This window comes from Pelodiscus sinensis, chromosome 6, assembly GCF_052426305.1.
Source record: "Pelodiscus sinensis isolate ZL-2025 chromosome 6, ASM5242630v1, whole genome shotgun sequence".
Classification (NCBI taxonomy): Eukaryota; Metazoa; Chordata; order Testudines; family Trionychidae; genus Pelodiscus; species Pelodiscus sinensis.
Window position 1 is genome coordinate 115758116 of NC_143057.1, and position 20891 is coordinate 115779006.

Consider the following 20891-nt stretch of genomic DNA (forward strand, 5'->3'; position numbering starts at 1 on the left):
TACTGTAACAACAACATTTCTTCTTAATTTAATTAAGAGATGACAACAATTCAAAAATTCAGAAAACCTTTTTCTTGTGGAACAACCAAATCTGAAGTCTTAACTGTCTTCAGACAGTTTTTCCATTTGTTTTTCCTCAGCCTCCACCTGTGTGCAACTATTGCTTTCAATGGCATTTTTACAAGCTTAACAGATTGGCCCTATAGCTGAAACACAGTAAGCCTTTCTACTAATGATATGCAAGTATGTAGCTTAGGTATGGTAGCAGAAATAGCAAACCCCCCCCCGCACACACACACACTCCACACTTCACTCAGTTACCAAAGGTAGCAGCTATGAATCAAATACATATATGGAGAAGATTTGATGAATGAGGACCATATTTACATTGCCATTTTCACAGTAGAAAGTTTTTGTACTGTAAGTTTTTGTAATTCAATTTCCCCTCCAGCCAGCCATTATTCTTCAAACTTGTAAAGGACAAATTCCAATGTGTACTACATACAACAGCCTGACTCATTGAGATATCTGTATTCCCATAGATGCTAACACTGACAGTCAAATAAAAGTTTCCACAAGCCTATGGCTCATTGGGGTGACTGGCTAAGGCTGGTCAGTTCCATAGTCAACAGTACACAAGAGAATGATGTGGCCAGTATCTCATCCAAATGCCTCTTACAGCCCCAACACAATTGGCTCAGGTACCAATGTTAAAATGGGATGACCTGTAAGTTGCCTTGCAGCATGAGGTTCAAGTCTTCCTTGATATATATACATTTAGGGCTGCAGCTGAGGACATAACCAACTCCAACACATTGCTATCTCCTTATCTCTGTCTTACCCAGAGACCAAATAACAGAAGGAAGAGTAGAATCTTTTATGAACAAATGTAGTGTCATTTTATATTTTTTCTTAATGCGTAGGTAACACAGCAATGGGTATTTACGTAATGTGCATTCTGTACTGAAATTTGCACAGGGATAGTATTTTGTTTGCTCAAGCACTTTTTTCCTTCTTTAAATCTCCACCTCTGTGGTAAGACCAAGCATGGAAAATTCCAGCCCCAAAAGAATTTTTCAGAATACGTGCAGTACTTTTGAAATTCTTTGCATGCAGGTCCTTTGCTCTGCACCAGAGTATGCAGATATTTCTCAACATCTGAATATCTATTGCATTTTTTCTTCTGTAAATTCGATTAAATCCATCTATTTATAAAACTAATTCTAGATGTTGATCAATTTCAGGGACTGATTTCTTCAGATCTTTACTCTGTGTATGAACACGGTTTTAATATTATTAAAAGCATATATATGCCTATAAAACAAGGAAATCAAGTCAAAATAGGTTCACGACTGTCAAATGGAAGGGGGGGGGGGGGGTGTTCCAATAATCATCTAGCCAAAACAAAAGTATTTTGATTGCCAATTACATAAAACTTTTTATCCAGAAGGCTGTCATATAATATGTATTAATTCTAAGTTTAAATTAATTCACAGCTAAGATTATAAATGGAACAATCACAGAGGTTGAAAACAACTTTTACCTAGTTTACAGAGCGCCCTCCCCACACACACACACACACACACACACACACACACAAACATTGACCAAGGATTGGGATATGATGTTAAAACACACACAAAAGTCCTAGTATGCGCTAATGCACGAGTTGCAATGATCTGTTTGTACTGTTATCTCCTCAACCCCTGGATTTAGCTAATTCCCCAAAATTAAAGAGAATTTCACATCATCAATCCTCAGCAAGAACTCCTATAAGATTTGCCATGCAGCACATAACGCACAATAAAAAAGAAAAAGGAGTGGAGATTGCAAAGAAATAAAACAAAACAAAAATTAAAATAAAAAGAACTGTCTTGAGATAATATCTTGAAAGCATAAAGGCCTCTGGGCACCTTAAAATAAACTAAAAATAATGAGATTTAAAAGAAAACAAAGTGTGTTGAATTGCAGGACAGAAACCAAATATGAAAAAACCCCAACCAACAAAAACACACGATACGTTTTAGAAGTAAAGTGTAACTAGGGCTGCGGGCCACAGTACTGAAGCAAGAGTGGCAAGAAAGGCACTTTAATAATGAAGATGGTAGAACAGCTTGAGTGGGAATATGATCAACAGGAGAGTCCGGAGGAACAATTTTCTACACCATGGGGCTGGAGGAGCGGGGAGAGAGAGAAGAGCAAGGGAGCTAGAGAACGGAATACAAGGCGGGCAACTTCCTACACTACGGGGAGCCGAATAAGCGGGGCAAGAAAACGGGGCGAGCTTGTCAAGTGGAGGAAGGGAAGAAGAGGGGCAGGGGAGCAAGCAGGGAGGAAGGATACTCTCCTAACACCTCATTTGCAGTGGGACTCGCACCAGAGGCCTCCGCAGAGGGGCAGGGGTCCCCCCTCGCCGCACTCCTGGGAACTTGTAGCAGGGCGGCCCGTGGGCGCTCCTCCCACCGCGAGCGCTGAGCCGCCGCCGGAGGGGGACCTGGGGAGCAGAGACCTCGCCCGCGGCCCCCAGCGCAGCCCTGGGGGGGGGGGATCCTGAGAGGGAGGGGGCGGGGCGCACTTTCAGGGGCAGGCGGGGTCTGATTGGACGCCGCCGGGGGCGGGCGTTACCTGGGCTCTCCGGGCTCGGCTGGGCCGCGGCGGGCCCGAGCCCCTGCTCCCCCCGCCCCGGTGCGGCGGCCCCGGGGCGCCGCCTCCTCCTCAGCAAGGGGCCAGGCCCTCGGGCTGCGGCCGGCCCCCTCAGGGCGGCCCCGGCTGGGGGGGAGGAGGCACTCACGGGCCTCCGGAGCGGGGGAGGGAAGGATCCAGCCGCCCCGTTACCGCCGCCTCCGCCGTGTTGTTGTTGCAGCTTCTGCCGCTCCACCACCGACACGTCCAGCCGCCTCCGCGCATGCGCAACATCCGGGCGCGCGCACCCCCCCCCCACCTTGGGCGAGGGGTCCCCCTCCCTCCTGCTTCTACCATCGTTACGGAGAAGTGGTGGTTTTGCGCAGGCGTGTAGAGGTGAGCAGCGTCTCTAAGGTCGCAAAGCGCCGGGTAACGTTTGCATGCGGGCGGGCGGGCGGCTGCTTTTGTGTGGGTTGGGGCTCATATTTAATATTGTGGTTGCTGTCCCCGCCCTAAGGGGGAAAAGTGAGTTTCCTTCCCACTCTCGTTTGGCTTTTCCCCATCTCAGGGGCCCGGGATTTTGGACTCCAGGACTCTGAACAGTTACAGGGGCGCGCTCCTGCTGCTTGGTGGGTATTGGTTAGCTGCTCTATGGGGCATGTCTGGGGGGAGGGGGGCTTTGGTTCAGTTTCTGGGGGATCACTAAGGTAAATACTATTAAGGGAAAATCAGGGTGTCTGTTTCACAGCCATAGGCAGAGAGGACGCTGTTTGCCTGAGATGGCAGGAGGGGAGACAGACTGACCCATAGGTGGTGGCTAGACACCTTGCAAACTGGTCCAGGCACCTCCTCTGGTGTTCAGCGCTGCACATGGTAGTGGGTTGTTGTTAGGGCTCATTAATGCCAGGATTCACCACAGGGCACAATAAGTTAGGGCAGCAGCGAGACTAGATTCATCCATCCGCCTTCAGCTAGAAATTCAAAAGCATGAATGCAATTCTTCAACCCCTTTCTCATCCACTCCCCCTGCTCATCCACCACCTCATGTTGTGTTTGCCATTTGACCCAAAAAAGTCTACATCAAATTCATGGGGTTTTTTTAAGTCAAAGTAAATAGTGTAGCTTGGCTAATTGAAAGACATATTGCGAAGAACAGCCTTCAGGGTAGTCTGCTCAAACAGGATACAGCTCTCTTGGGTTTAGCTCTAAACTTCTCACTGTCTTTTTGCAGTTGCACAGTCAAAAGCCCAGATGTTTTGGAGTCACTCCTGAGTCTGAGATGTCTCCCAAAAGCCTGACACTGCCAAAAACCTGAGGCTTGGGAAGTATGAGTGAGACCACAAAGAGCCATCATGTGTCATTGACAGCCCTTCCAGTTATTCCATGTTTGAACCTCTCATTTTCTGAGGCAGGGCTAGAACAGGGCCTGTATCATCTGTATTTCCTCAGTCCTCTTATATCAGGGCACTAGCTCTTGCAGCACATGCACATGTCCCAATATGCTTGTTACAGGCCTTGGGACACACCTTTATACCACGGGGTTATACTTGCAGGTTACATGATTAGACACAAGCATGTGGCCAGTGGGAATCCTTAAGACTTCCTGCAATTTAGATGGGCTGCAGACAAGAGAGATACAGACCTAGGGAAATCCTAGTAGAGGTCTTACCATAACAGTTTGGAAGGATTACTACAGAGGAAAGATGTGGGAGTGTGTCCTCTCCCTTCCCAGCTGGTGGATGCTGGAACTACCATAAGGAAAGGGTGTGTATCCTTTTCCTTCCTAGCTGGAAAGTGCTATGTGTGGTTATATTCCAGTACCTGGAGTTGATTTGTTCTGGTTTTGAATTTCTTTTTTGAAAACAAAGCAAGCCTTGAAGAAAGGGTTGTGAAGGGCCCTGTCATTTAAACTTTATCTTTACACCCACAACTGATGAGTTTGCCACCCCCCTTCCACTTAGATTTAAGACACAGAAATACCTGTGATTTATTGCTCAAAGGAGAGAATGAGGTGATTGTATTGATTTTATTAGATCCACCAGCAGCCTCTAAAACCCATACGGAGCTGTTTATTTGTCTCTGGGACAGGGAAGGAGTGAATGAGGGTCATTGCAGTGATAGTTTTCTTTTTCTCTCAGATCTTTTTCCCAGGAATGTTCTGGATTTCAGTTTGTCACCCCTGTTGTGCCTCCTATGATTTCCGTGGGAGACAGAGATATGTTGGAGCTGAGTATCAGTTATTAATTGCTTTGCTGTACATTACTTCAGCTCAAAGAAGCAGCAAAGTGAGCGCTAGAGCACATCCTCAGTCCTCTCCTGTCCTCTTGTGTGGGACAGGAAGAGCCTTTTGGTAGAGAACACCGAGCAGCACTTCCCCATATCCTCTCTGTGCTAGCTAAGGCTGGCTTCCTAACTTGATTTTAAAATGCAGGGTGCCCAGTTGCTATGGTGATGAGCATAATAAAAGAACATAAAAATGCACAATGCAAGGAATAACATCCAGAACTGAGTTTTTGAAACAGATAATTTTTTTCAAAATTATGCTAAGGCTTGAAGACAATAGTGTTAACCACTATTAAATGGAGCAAACTTCTTTCTTTCTTTCTTTCCCACACAAAGCTTTTTAAACTAGACATGTTTTATTTCTTTTAACAAAAACATTCTCATCTTGACTGCTTGATCCTGTAACACTTAGACCATATCCACGCTATAAAGTTGATTTGACACAAGTTATGTTAGTATAGAACTACCAAAGTTTCTATATTGCTTGGGTGCACTCACACTTGGCTGCTTGTGTTGACACTTACTATGAGTGCTTGTATAACCCACATCTCTTGCTTGGTGTGGTGTACTGTCGCATGTTGTGGCACCAAACCACTTACAGAGAGAATAAAGAGTGCACTGTACACCCTTTGCTAATAGCTAGGTGGCTTTTTAGCTCATGCAGTAGAGGCTAAGTTCTAGAGGTCCTAGGTGCAATTCTATCCACAGGCAACCAGGGTCTGTCTGCATTACACTTGCATCAATATACAATAGTGTGATGCACCCCAAGTAGGTATCACAGTGCTCCATGCTGTCCTCCTGGACTGTTCCTTTTGGGACATTTCACAGTGCTTAGTGGTCTTCTCTCTGGCTCGGAGGGTGGTCACTTCACCACACTGATGGTACATCTAGACTGCCTGCGGCTTTTGAAAGAAGATATGCAAATTTGTTGCGAATTTGCATATCTTCTTCCGATCCCGTTTTTGGAAATTAAAAAAAAAAAAGTCTAGATGCGGTTCTTTCTAAAAAAAAAACCTTTTTTCAAAAGAACCCTGTACACCTTATTTTTTTAGGAAGAAGGGTTCTTTCGAAAAAAGGGTTTTTTTTTCCCTAAAGAACCACGTCTAGACTGCTTTTTTTTTTTTTAACTCTTCCAAAAATTTGCATATCTTCTTTCAAAAGCCACAGGCAGTCTAGACATGTTCTGAGAGGTCAGCCCACTTGCAGGGGAAATTATCAAACCAGGGGCTATAAGGTATGAGGGCTCTGGTCCTCAGACAGGTCAGAACGCTAAGCAGTCTTGCGGGGCTCTAACCTGCAGGCAGGATAGAGCTGCAAACAGATCATTCAACCTAAGATGGGGAGGCTGCAACTCTAGGAGTAGAGTTGGCAGCAGGGAACAGGGGACTTAGTGGGGAGCAGGAATTCAGGACCCTGACAGTGGCAGAGGGCTTCACCAGTGGCTCAGCAGGGACCCCACTGAAATGCCAACTCAAGCAATGATAGCCAAACCAGATGGTAGCCTTGTTTCCCTGGGATACTTCCTACCACAATCCAGTCAGGGGCTTCAGCATCCAGAAGTCCTCCATTTCCTCAAGCTATCTGGCCACTAGCAAACCCAGTCACTCCTCTCCAGGCTCAATCTCCTGGGGGCAGGCCACAGCCACAGGCCTGCAACAAACAAGAGATATGTCGTTCCTCTCCAAGGGTGTGTCTAGACTACAGGGTTTTTTCAAAAAAAGTGGCAATTTTTTGAAAAAACTTCTCCTGCATCTAGACTGCCACCGCGTTCTTTCGAAAGTAAATCGAAAGAACATGGCAGTTTTTTTGATCGCGGAAGATCTCATTTTACGAGGAATAATGCCTTTTTTCAAAAGCGCTTTTTCAAAAAAAGGCGTTATTGAATGCGAACTGTGCTTTTTCTAAAGAGAGCATCCAGACTGCCTGGGTGCTCTCTTTTGAAAAAGCGGCTCGCTTTTTCGAAAGTACTGGCTGTAGTCTAGACACTCTCTTTCGAAAGAGGCTTGTAGTCTAGGCATCCCCTAACTGAGCTGCAGCCCTTTCTTTTATATGTTGTGTCCCACTCTTAACTTCCAGCACAAGGGCTGGGCTTGGCCTGACTCCACCCACTCCAGTGCAGAGCGCAGCCCCACCCCTCTGGCTTGGAAGAAGACCCTCAACCTCACATCAGTGGGATAGGCTTTTACGGGTCAAGTTACCACCATGCCACTTTATCTAGCCCATAATACTTTCCACAACCCATAATTTTACATATTTTTTTAATTATTTAAAAGATATATTGGAATTGGAAAAGGTTCAGAAAAGGGCAACAAAAATGATTAGGGATATGGAACAGCTGCCTGATGAGACGAGATTAATGGAATTGGAGCTTTTCAGCTTGGAAAAGAGGCAACTAAGGGGGGGGGAACTGATAAGGGGATTATAAATTCATGATTAGTGTGGAGAAAGTAAATAAGGAAAAGCAATTTATTCTTTCCCGTAACACAAGAACTAAGGGCCACCAGATGAAATTAATAGGCAGCAGGTTTAAAACAAACAAAAGGGAATAATTTTTCATATAAAGCACAGTCAACCTGTGGAACTCCCTGCCAGAGGATGTTGTGAAGGCTAAGGCTTTAGCAGGATTTTAAAAAGAGCTAGATAAATTCATGGCATATAGGTCTATTCATGGCTTTTAGCCAAAGATGATGTCCCTATCTCCGTTTGTCACTACTAGGAATGGATGACAACGGATGGATCAAAACTCCCACTGGGCACTTTTTAGTCTCTGATAGAAGCATGGACCCTGAAGAGTTCAATACAATTCTCATGTGCATTGCTTATACAGGACATACAATTCACAGAGCTTGAGGGAGCAAGCAGAACTGCAATGAGGAAGTTGTGGAGATATTTGCATACCATAACTGGATGCTGACGGACACAGTGGGGAAACAAAAGGCTTTGTTGATGTTGGCATTCACAGAACAGCTCCACATCTGGTGGTGCTGCTTCTAGGCCTGAAAAACAAGCTCTAATTGGTAAGATTGCATCATACTGCAGGTTTGGGATGATGAGCAGTGGCTTGACAAATTTCAGAGGCAATGGTCCACAGCCCTGGCTCTGTGTGCTGAGTTCACCCCAGCCCTTTGAAGCAGGGACACCAAAGTGAGCGCCACACTGACAGTTGCGAAATGAGAGGTGATCATGTTCTGGAAACATGCAACATTGTCTTGCTACCAGTCAGTGGGTTTAATTTGCATGTGTTGTGGGCTGTTGATGGCCTCTTACATACAGCACATTGGTCAGACTAGATGATTTGATGGGTCTCTTTTGGCTTTAAACTCAAGGGTGGGAAATCCACAATGAGGAAAATCCACAAGGAGGGCATCTGAGCATATCCCTATTTCAGCACTAGCCTACCTTCCCCACACAAAAAGACCTTCTATCAACAAAAATAGCTACTTTTCTAGCAAGTGCTAGTATATCACTGGGGACACTTCACTCATATCAAGGTGGGTTTGCCAAGGAAAGGGTGTGATGCTTACATCTAAAAACAGAACACATTTCAAAGAGCTGAAAATAGGGACATTATTTCCTGAGTGGTGGATTACCAATGGCAGTGCTGAAATGGCAATACAGGCAGTCCCCGGGTTACGTAGAAGATAGGGACTGTAGGTTTGTTCTTAAGTTGAATCTGTATGTAAGTCGGAACTGGCGTCCAGATTCAGCCGCTGCTGAAACTGACCGCCAGTTCTGACTTACATACAGATTCAACTTAAGAACCCCAAGCTTCCCCAAGTCAGCTGCTGCTGAAACTGATCAGTTTCAGCAGCGGCTGACTTGGGGACGCCTGGGGCAGAGCAGCTGGGGTGCTCCTGGGTTGCTCCAGTAGCACCGCTCCTCGGCGCTACTGGACCAACCCAGCAGCACCCCAGCTGCTCTGCCCCAGGCGTCCTGATTCAGCCACTGCTGAAACTGACCAGCAGTGGCTGAATCAGGACCCCAGCAGTCCACAGGCACCGGGACTGAAGCCACAGCCGCGGCAGGTTCCCGCGCCTCTGAGACTTTGCCAGAGCAAAGCCTCAGAGGCACGACACCCCGCTGCCGCTGCGGCTCTGCTCCCCGTGTCCCTGGTCCCGGAGCAAAGCCTCAGAAGCGCGGGGAACTGCCGCAACTGCAGCTTCAGTCCCGGTGCCTGTGGTCTGCTGGGGACCGTCCCCAGCAGACCACAGGCACCGGGACTGAAGCTGCAGCAGCGGTGGCTTCCGGCGCTTCTGAGGCTTTGCTCTGGCAAAGCCTCAGAAGCGCGGTAACCCGCCCGGTGCCCCTGGTCTGCTGGAGACGGTCTCCAGCAGACCAGGGGCACCGGAGCAGCTTACGAATGGGGCTTTCTCGCCCCGGAGCTCGCAGGTAGCAATCCGCCACCTCGACCTCCGGGGCGAGAAAGCCCCGTTCGTAAGTGCGGATCCGACGTAAGTCAGATCCGCGTAAGTCGGGGACTGCCTGTAGTGATTCTGAGGGACACAGCCTAACTCTTGCTACCCATGTCATGAAGCTATACACTGGCCACTTCAACAACACCAAGGATAGATTCAACTACCAGCTCAAGAGGTGCAGAATGACCACTGAACGTGCTTTTGGTACATTGAAGGAACACTAGCATTGTTTAGTCACTAGACTGCATCACAGCAAGAAAAAAACATCCCAATAGCTATAGTTGTATGTTGTGTTGTATAGAATATCTTTGAGGCAAAGGGGGGAAAGCTGCCACCAGAGGGTGTGTGTTGGGGGCGGGGCAAAGTGAAATGGCTCTCAATATGAACAACCAGACATAAGTGCTATTAGACGAGCCAGCCAAGGAACTGCACTTCTGGGAAAAGCTTTAAAAGAGAATTTTAACAGTCAACAGAGTTTTTTGTCACTTTCATTAAATAGTGTTTGCCATGTGTACTTTAGATTATACAGGGTTTGTGTCTTTGCCTGCTGGGTCTTTGCCTGCTGCTATGAATTCTGTAATTCTTTAGATGAACTAATAAACATCCTCTGAATTTCCAAAACAGAGAGCTTTATTGTAATTGCAGTGAGTGATATTTTGTATAAAGTGCAAACAAACAAACAGATACAAGTTTAAAATATCTCATACCAATACTGTTAACAGGCTGAATCATAGTTTACAATCCCAAGTGTAAATAGAGGTAAACAGTAAATATTTCTGTTCAAGTATGTGAATGATAATAGTTTTCACAGGTCAGTATCTCTATAGCTATAGTTCTTTTTCTTATACCCTAAGAAGGAGGACTAGGGGTGATGAAAGTGCCACATGGTATATGGGGAACAGTGGCTATGGAGTTCTCCAAGGACTGGAAAGACGGCTGGATCTGGGATCTTTGGGCCTGTCAGTCAGCCACATTTGTTGCTTGAGAATCCTGTTATGTTTTAGTACTTTTCCAATGCATCTCTCAATCCTTTTGCCTCTCCTGCAACAACCTGGCTCTCCGTTCTTTGTCTTCATATATAGTAGGGTTCTGATAGGTCCCCCAAACCTTTTGATCACCATCTGGGGCAATCTGGATTGCTTTACAATGCTTTGGTCAAAGCAGCTCCCACCTGGGACACTCACAAACAGCCTTCCAGCATGCAAGTCACATCCTAAGAACACAGGAATATAAGAACAGCCATACTGGGTCAGATGAAAGGTCCACCTAATCCAGTATCTTGTCTTCTGACAGTGGCCAATGCCAGATAGCCCAGAGGGAATGAACAAAACATAATCAACCTCTGGCATAATCATTCCCACTCCCTAACAAACAGAGACTAGGGATACCATCCCTGCCCATCCTGGCTAATAGCCATTGATAAATCTATCCTCCATTAATTTATCTAGCTTTATTTTAAACCCCGTTAAAGTCCTGTCCTTCACAACAATTGGGGGTTTTGTCTGTAGGCAAGGATTGGCCTGCAAGAAAAATGACAGAACACCACTGGTCATCATCTCCAGCCCCCAGCGTATCATTGACAATCCACAACCTATCCTGGATAACATTCTCTCACAGCCCTTAGGAAACAGGCCAGTCCTCGCCTACAGGCAGCTGTCCAACTGAAGCAAATCCTTTCCAGCAGCCACACATCACACCTCAGATACACTCACCCAGGAACCTACCCCTGCAACAAACCCAGTTGCCAACTCCGTCTGCATCTCTAAACAAGCGACACCATCACAGGACATAACCATACAAGCCACTCCATTAGGGCTGAGGCAGGGAACCTTTTTTCTGTCAGGGGCTGCTGACCCACAGAAAAATCAGTCAGGAGCAGCACACAAGTGAGAAGCAAAGTGAGAAGCCCCTGACTAAGAAGGAGACAGATACTCCTCACATTCCCCTTGCACACCAGAGCCTAGGGGGCGGCCCAGGCTAGTAGACGGTGTGCTCCAGCCCTGCGGATGGGTGGCTGGAGCACCAGCTCGGGCTTTCCAATGCTGAGCCTCAGGGGCTGGATCCAGGCAAGCCAGGGGCCACTTCCAGCCCCCAGGCTTGAGGTTCCCCACCCCTGCTTTAGGGGATCATCCACCTGCATTTCCACTAGCATGATATATGCCATCAAGTCCGCTTATTAAGTTTGCAGATGATACCAAGCTGGCAGAGGTTGCGACAAATCTGGAGGATAGGGTCATAATTCAAAATGATCTGGACAAATTGGAGAAGTGGTCTGAGGTAAACAGGATGAAGTGTAATAAAGACAAATGCAAAGTGCTCCACTTAGGAAGAAACAGTCAGTTTCACACATAGGCTACGTCTACACTGGCATGATTTTCCGGAAATGCTTTTAACGGAAAAGTTTTCCGTTAAAAGCATTTTCGGAAAAATCGCGTCTAGATTGGCAGGACGCTTTTCCGCAAAAGCACTTTTTGCGGAAAAGCGTCCGTGGCCAATCTAGACTCAGTTTTCCACAAAAAAGCCCTGATCGCCATTTTAGCAATCGGGGCTTTTTTGTGGAAAACAGTACTGTGCTGTTTACACTGGCCCTCTTGCACAAATGATTTGCGCAAGAGGGTTTTTGCCCGAACAGGAGCAGCACAGTATTTCCGCAGGAACACTGATGCTCTTACATGAGATCGTCAGTGTTCTTGCGGAAATTCAAGTGGCCAAAGTCAGATGATTTTGCGGAAAAACTTGCCAGTCTAGACACAGCCATACAGAATGGCAAGCGACTGTCTAGAAAGGAGTACAGCAGAAAGGGATCTAGGGGTTATAGTGGACCACAAGCTGAATATGAGTCAGCAGTGTGATGCTGTTGCAAAAAAAGAAAACATGATTCTGGGATGCATTAACAGGTGTGTTGAGAGCAAGACATGAGAAGTCATTCTTCTGGTCTACTTTGCGCTGGTTAGACCTCAGTTGGCGTATTGTGTCTAGTTCTGGGCACCGCATTTCAAGAAAGATATGGAGAAATTGGAGAGGGTCCAGAGAAGAGCAACAAGAATGATTAAAGGTCTAGAGAATATGACCTATGAAGGAAGGCTGAAATAATTCGGTTTGTTTGGTTTAGAAAAGAGAAGATTGAGGGGGGACATGATAGTGGTTTTCAGGGGTGTCATAAGGAGGAGAGAGAAAACTTGTTCATCTTGGCCTCTGAGGATAGAACAAGAAGCAATGGGCTTAAATTGCAGAAAGGGAGGTTTAGGTTGGACATTAGGAAAAAGTTCCTAACTGTCAGGGTAGTCAAACACCGGAATAAATTGCCCAGGGAGGTTGTAGAATCTCTATCTGTGGAGATATTTAAGAGTAGGTTAGATAAATGTCTATCAGGGATGGTCTAGACAGTATTTGGTCCTGCCATGAGGGCAGGAGACTGGACTCAATGACCTCTCGAGGTCCCTTCCACTCCTAGTATTCTATGATTCTATGAAGTGCCAGCAATGCCCCTCTGCCATGTATATTGGCCAATCCAAACAGTCACTATGACAAAGGATAAATGGACACAAATCAGACATCAGAAATGGTAACACACATAAACCTATAGTGGAACGTTTTAACCTGCCTGGTCATTCAATCATGGATTTAAAAGTAGCCATTCTTTTACAAAGGAATTTCACTACCCTGTTAGAGAGAGAGACTGCAGAACTGGAATTCATATACAAGTTTGACACTGTTACCCTGGGCTTGAATAAAGACATTAGCTGATTCATGTATTACAAAGCCAATTTCCTGTCTTTAACATCTGCATTTTCACATCAAAAGCTATGAATGGGACACATCTAGCAAACTTAATTAGCCTCATTAACATGGACCCTACAATTGACAGGCACTTCTTTTGCTATTACATATATGTCTTGGTTTCTGTTATTTCCACTCCAACTTATCTGATGAAGTGGGCTTTACTACCCTCTACTCTTACCTTCTTTTTGAAACGTTAGTCTGAAAGGAAAAACCTAAAATCATGACAGTCATGCTACATTGCCACTTTCAAAGGACATATCTACAGTGCAGTGTTATTTCAAAATAACTGATGTTATTGTAGAATAACAGAGGTTCTCTCTACAGTGCATTCGTCTTTCAAGAGAGGAATGCAAATGCAGTTGAGCGAAATTGCAAATGAAGCGCAGATTTGAATTTCAAGTGCTTCATTTGCATAATTGCATCTGGGCGCTATTTTAAATACCCTATTTCGAAAAAAGAAATGCAGTGTAGATGCGGTTAATTTGAAAGAAAACCTTTCTTTTGAAATTACCCTTAAGCCTCATTTTATAAGAAGTAAGGGTAATTTTGAAAGAAGGGTTTTCTTTCGAAATAACCGCATCTAGACAGTGTTTCTTTTTTCGAAATAGGGTATTTCGAAATAGTGCCCAGACGCAATTATGCAAATGACACATGGGAAATTCAAATCCGTGCTTCATTTGCAATTTTGTTTGTCTGCATTTGCATTCCTCTCTCGAAAGAGGAATGAAATGTAGACGTACCCAGAGGGAGCAAGCTTGAATAATATGATGAAATGCAATACAACCAACCAATCAACATAAAATGATTTGCATATGAGTTTTTATTGGTTATATTGAAACAAATTTCCAGATTACAGATTTCTAAGGAAAATGTTCTGCCTTGTCAAAAGATTGCGATCATACAACAGTGCTTTTCTCAAGCATGGAAAACAGTTATTTTTTAATAAGTAAGTTAAACATTTTATTTCTATAAAAACAATCTATTTTCCTTGATATTTTCCACTGAGAGAGACAACTGTAGCCTACTTGTCCAAGGAGAAAATTTGTTCAAATTGGTAGATGAAACTTTAAAATGTTAATGTTATAAACCCCAAGCATTGTGAAATTTGCAAATTCCAGTTGATAGTAAAATGGCAAATAATCCTAACTTATAATTCTCTAAATATTTTTCCATTTACAATACAATTAGTTTGTTTTCATGCCCTCCGGCTAACAAGGCTCCATCTGGAGTAACGAGGAGAGTGTGCATCAAATTGCTACAATGTTTTAATTATGCTTTTAATTCACAGTCATTTTAAGCAAAAATAGTGGTTTTTAATAATAAATTATGGAATAATTAATATCAAATTCTTCCCTACAGCCTGCATTTTATCAAGCAAGTAGCGAGGGGTGATCTATAAACTCAACAAGGAAAGTCATTCAGTTCTCTTATATTCAGGCACATCATAGCTTAAAGACTGCAAATTCTTTGGCAGATGAAGCGTTCAGGAGATTTGTTCTTCACCACCCTAATTTGGTTACGTGGAAGCATATTATACATTCATTTATATACCATATAACTGTAGCTCAATTTTCCAACTGAACTTATCTCTCCACTACTCCCTGAAGTTGCTGCCTTTAGTTTCAATCATCATGTTTATTTCCCTGGCCTGCTGTTTTGTAAACAATTATATCCGAATCATGTTTTAAGTATGACAATTAATATTGTATTATGGTTAATATTAATAACACATTTATGTAGCACCTATACTCTTAGGAATCCTTAAGTACTTTACAAATATAAGCCCTGATCTTGCAAAAACAGACATTTTAATGTAAAGTCTCACTGTAGGCAAGGGGACTCCACACAGAGACAAATCTGTCCTAACATGACTGTTTTCAGGACCTTAAAATGTAATTATATAAAGCATAGATGGTATTTTGCACAGCAGTTGTTGAACGGTGCATGGCCAAACTACACACCAGTTTAGGGGGAAACGTGAATATTGTATCCATCTGAAACTCCATGGAAAACAATATGTAGGCTGAATGTAACTACCTAAATTGAAATTTCAGTGGGAAAGAAACTGAGTCCACACCCCACTTTTGGGGAATGTTCTGCAGGATCTTTAACGACCACAAACATTTGGGACCTCAGTGTTTAAGGTTCCTATAAAAGACTACATCTCTAACAGGACTGTTTTCCCTATCAGCAAAAAAGGAGCTGACTTGGGGAGAAGAGTGAAATCTGGCTTTTCCAAAGCCACACTGAAGTTCTTCTGATATTGCACATTTCATCTGTATTTTGAAATTTTAATATTAGTGACAGAAATTTCATATCTTATGTGTAAAAAAGAATTTTGAAATAATAAAATTACTTTGATTGGATTTCTAGTTTCTTCCATTTAAGGACTTAAGTATGGTATTTTTTATTAATATATTTTGTAAACACTCAAAAGCTCCCAGTCTGCTTTAGTGAGTATGGGCCCAATGCAACTTACATTGTTTTCAGTAAGAGATGGATCAGATCCTATAAGTTTGCTAAAATGAATTAGTAAAATAAAACTATATGAGTTATAGACACAAAAATGTATGAAACAATAACAATATTTTTCTTTCTAAATAGCCTATAATTCAATAGTGAGCAAGCCCATTTTCTTTTCAAATCTAGCAGAAAAACAGCCCCAGAGTAAGAAGTTTGAAGCAGCACAAAAGGATAATTTACTACTTATAAACTTTTAGCAGAAATTGATCTATCTATCTATCTAGCATTCACTATCCCCTTGTTGTAGCTGGGGAACTTTGTTCTGGGGGGAAAAAAACGGGTGAGAGCTAAGCTGGCAAGTCATGTTTTGATGGCACACACAAACACACAGAAAGCATATATGATGGTGAGATATAAAGAATTTTATGAGATGGCTGCATTATTCACAAATGCTGATTAAAAAAAAAAAGTCCACAAACTTTTTAGCACACCACACTCATGTATTTTGTTTATGCCACGCATTGTACAGAAAAATTTCTCAAGACATTTTTATTGTTAGAGAAGAAACAGGAGACTCAGGAGTGAACGGAGTAAATGGATCTCTTTATTGCGGATACTTGTTCCCCTTGGACTTCCCAACACAGCGTTCCGAGTGAGCAATGATTTGGTACCAGTTACACTCCTTTATCCATTTTAGTATGTTAATTCACATGTCTATCACTACTTCCCCTAAATCCTTATTTAGTAATGTTAACTTCTAAACAATGACTATTCATAGGCAGGTTATTATACCCACCCTGTTTACTGTTTACAGGATTTTCAGTTAGATCAACACTTTTCTACATTACATACTTCCCGAATCAGCAGGTTACAGAGATTACAAAAGATGTGACCCTGAAAGTATGTTTTTACAGAGCAAGTGAGAATAAACAAGAGATAAAACAAAGATGACACTGCTTAGTGCAACTACATGCTTCTCTATCTTTCCAAGTTGCAATAACAAAAGGAAAGAGCATGTTTATACCTCAGAAAGGACAATAACTAGTCTGGCCAGACCCCTACCCCATTTATCTATCATTCTAGGATGCAAGGATGAAGGGGAAAAACACATTCAAAGGACAATGCCTGATCTAGTCAGACCCCTACCACTACCGTATTGCCTTCCCGGACCCCTATTAAGTACATATTATCGGTACTATTTTACTATTTTTTGTAAACTTAGGCTAACTTGGAACCACATAAAGGCTTTATTGGGAGGAAAAAAAAGCTATAACAAATACCTTTTTTAACCTGCTACCATGGACACAGACTGGCTAACCTAGTGAGGAGGGCTTTAACCTAGGTTCAACAGGGACAGGTGAGCAAAGCCCACAGGTAAGTGGAGAACATGGAGACCTGGGAGATGGGTTCGAAATGGGAGGAAGCGTGGGCTATAATGGCAGAGAGAAAGTAGGGTCAGGGCAAAACTGGGAGGCAAGATCAAATCAGTATTTTAGATGCCTATATACAAATGCGAGAAGTATGGGTAATAAGCAGGAAGAACTGGAAGTGCTAATAAATAAATACAACTATGACATTGTTGGCATCACAGAAACTTGGTGGGATAATACACATGATTGGAATGTTGGTATGGAAGGGTACAGCTTGCTCAGAAAGGATAGACAGGGAAAAAAGGGAGGAGGTGTTGCTTTATATATTAAAAATGTACACACTTGGACAGAGGTGGAGATGGACATAGGAGATGGAAATGTTGAGAGTCTCTGAGTTAGGTTAAAAGGGGTAAAAAACAAGGGTGATGTCATGCTAGGAGTCTACTACAGGCCACCTACCAAGGTGGAAGAGGCTTTTTTTAAACAACTAAAATCATCCAAAGCCCAAGATTTGGTGGTGATGGGGGACTTCAACTATCCAGATATATGTTGGGAAAATAACACAATGGGGCACAGACTATTCAATAAGTTCTTGGACTGCACTGAAGTCAATTTTTAATTTCAGAAGGTTGAAAAAGCTACCAGGGGGGAAGCTGTTCTAGATTTGATTTTAACAAATAGGGAGGAACTGGTTGAGAATTTGAAAATGGAAGGCAGCTTGGGTGAAAGTGATCATGAAATCATAGAGTTCACAATTCTAAGGAAGAGTAGAAGGGAGAACAGCAAACTAGAGACAATGGATTTCAGGAAGACAGATTTTGGATAGCTCAGAGAGCTGATAGGTAAGGTCCTATGGGAATCATGACTGAAAGGAAAGAGCTGAGGAGAGTTGGCAGTTTTTCAAAGGACATTATTAAGGGCCCATTCCGCTGTGTCGGAATGATAAAAAATATGGCAAAAGACCACCTTGGCTTAACCATGAGATCTTGCATGATCTAAAAATAAAAAGGAGTCTCATAAAAAATGGAAACTAGGACAAATTACAAAGGATGAATATAGGCAAACAACACGGGAATGCAGGGGCAAGATTAGAAAGGCAAAGGCACAAGATGAGCTCAAACTAGCTACAGGAATAAAAGGAAACAAGAAGACTTTTTATAAATACATTAGAAGCAAGAGGAAGACCAAGGACAGGGTAGGCCCACTGGTCAGTGAGGAGGATGAAACAGTAACAGGAAACTTGGAAATGGTAGAGATGCTTAATGACTTCTTTGTTTCGGTCTTCACCGAGAAGTCTGAAGGAATGCCTAACACAGTGAATGCTAGTGGGAAGGGGGTAGTTTTAGAAGGTAAAATAAAAAAAGAACAAGTCAAAAATCACCTAGAAAAGTTAGATGCCTGCAAGTCACTAGGGCCTGATGAAATGCATCCTAGAATATTCAAGGAGCTAATAGAGGTGGTATCTAAGCCTCTAGCTATCATATTTGGAAAATCATGGGAGACAGGAGAGATTCCAGAAGACTGGAAAAGGGCAAATATAGTGCCCATCTATAAAAAGGGAAACAAGAACAACCCAGGAAACCACAGACCAGGATGACCTCTCAAGGTCCCTTCCAGTCCTAGTATTCTATGATTCTATGTTTTTAAAATACATTTTTACACAAAGCAATGTTTCATATTTAAGTTCTAATTTTGTGATTACCAGGACTAAAAGCTTTCATTACCACCTCTGCTGGTTCTTCAGGCATTGAACCTTACAGCCAGTCCTAAAAAAAAATAAAAAATAAATAGGCAGTTTAGATGCAAAGCATCTGTAATGGTCACAGGCCAGAAGTTTATTTCCTGAAAATACAATTCTCTGATGGCTAGGGCCACCAGACTTAGAACCAAACACATTGAAGTAAACGGAGATTTGCTGGGAGTCAGATTAATCATCTAGGTAACTTGCACCATAGTTTGAATAGCTAAAATTTTCTAAACTTCAGGTTAGGTTTCTGTCCGTGATCCTTTTCAAAGTTGACCTAAAGTCCCAACAGGAAAGAGATCAAAAAGAGAACTAGGGTAAAAGGTAACATCAATTATCAACTGTATATACAAAACTTGCAATGATACAACCCTGGCCTTTAAAAATAATTTTCCCTTGCCGCTCCCATAGCACTTTTAATACATTTCTCATGCTCTTCCTTTGATATCAGTGTAATGTGAGTCCTTCCAAAAGAAAAAAAATATTTAAGAAAAGAAACAGTTTAAAATTCTAGAAATCCTTGATCTATATACTGGTAATCAGCATCTCCACAAAACCTCTGTTGCCCCAATACTGTCCCAGTCATGTGGGTTAGTCTGAAAATCCATAATGTCATCTTCAGGTGACAGCAATACTCACCCATTTCATTGTTAACTTGACATACAGTGTCCCCATTCTACTAGAACTTGAATAGCTAAGAGGAGTTTTGGATCCGGTTATCCCTGTTATTATTTTTATAATCTAATATCCAAATCCTCAAGATTGGGGAGAAAAAATAGCCAGAATAGTAGTTTCTTCCATGTTACCCTTTCATATGCCACCGTTCCTTTGGACCCATGTTTATATGTGATACAATCCAAACCATCTTCACATATATTGGGCCCAATACTGTAAGTCACTAAACACTCAGCACTTGACAAGAGCTTTTCTCAATTCCCAATGAGCTATATGGCAATTGAGGGCACTCAGCATTTTCATGATTGGGTCTAATAAGGTATAATTTACTAAAAGAACAAATCCATTCACTACCATTACATAGCAACAGCAGGCAACTAGTGGGGAAGAAGAGTACTAAATTCAGACATGAATGCTAGAGGAAACTTTACTTGGCCCAAAATTCTTAAAAAAGAGGAAATGTTATCTGAGTCTTTGAGGGAAGCTTGTGGCATTCAAAGGGAATTTGTACAGCTGGAAATTTTAATCCATGCTATATCCTGTTCACTTGCATATGGGAGAATTCAGCCTTTGTACCTGCCTTGCCTGCTAAGTTAAAATTAGAATACTGACATTTGAGCTGTACTGGGTCTCAGTTTTTCAGGGAGAAGTATATTTAACTTTGGATGCACTTGAAAATAAAAATAAAATGGGAAGTTAAGGATCTCAAGTTTCTCTCCATCTTAGAAACTCTGCAAACAAACAAGTTGCTAAGGCACACTTCTCTAATCTATCTAGAGATTTTAGTATGTAGCCACATTACTCAGGAGCTCTCAAGTTGCACATTATTAAGCAGATATATTTGAATCCTAAGAAATTATTCCTCTCCTAATTAATTATGGTTAATAGATCAATGAGAAAAACATCCATCCATTAATAGTGAGGATAAAGAACAATCTATTGCTCAAATCCTGCTTTTCTTTCTGGCACACATATTCCCATTAATTTACCATAAATTAGTATATATAACCCACGGGTTATACACACTTTTACAACCCTCCTTTTCCCCCGCGGGGTATACAAGGTTATTTTTACCCATTAGAATTGGGTCAGCTCCGCTCCGCTGCACGGAGGGCCTGACGAGCTTCCAGCATGCCTGTGCTGTGCTCTCTGTTCCCACGCCCAGAGGAGGGTGGGTTGCACTTGGCTGCAGCTGCGTGGGGCCTGGGTGCAAGTGCAGCTCCCCTCTCGCAGGCCGGCCAGCTTGCCTGCACTGCACTCTCCGTTCCCCCCTGGTATGTGCAATTACAGTGAATTAGCCTATAGAACCCGTGGGTTATTGACATCCACAGGTAATCTAAGGTGTTTGGTTTTTTTTACACGGCAAAGAAAAACCGTGGGTTATACATGAGTGTGGGTTATTGAAGGATATGCATGTGTTCATTTTAAACAAAATGTGGTTTGGAAAGTAGGTATTCATAAAGAAGCATGCTGTGGCTCACCACCCTAGGAACAGTCTAGAAAAGGCCAAGGGGAGGGGAGTGAACTCAACATGTG

General features: G+C 42.9%; 1 protein-coding gene across 2 annotated transcripts in view; it reads right to left on the reverse strand.

Annotated features, from left to right (window-relative positions):
• The window catches only part of SMAD4 (SMAD family member 4), a 32014-nt gene extending 29086 nt beyond the window's left edge, over positions 1-2928 (reverse strand). Inside the window, exon 1 of one of the 2 annotated variants that reach the window (XM_075932658.2) lies at positions 2792-2928. The gene's annotated coding sequence lies outside the window, so the exon portion shown is untranslated. Of the gene's footprint in view, positions 1-2625 lie in introns of both variants that reach the window. The other variant, XM_075932657.2, reaches the window with a different exon arrangement.
• Between the last annotated feature and the right edge of the window lie 17963 nt (positions 2929-20891).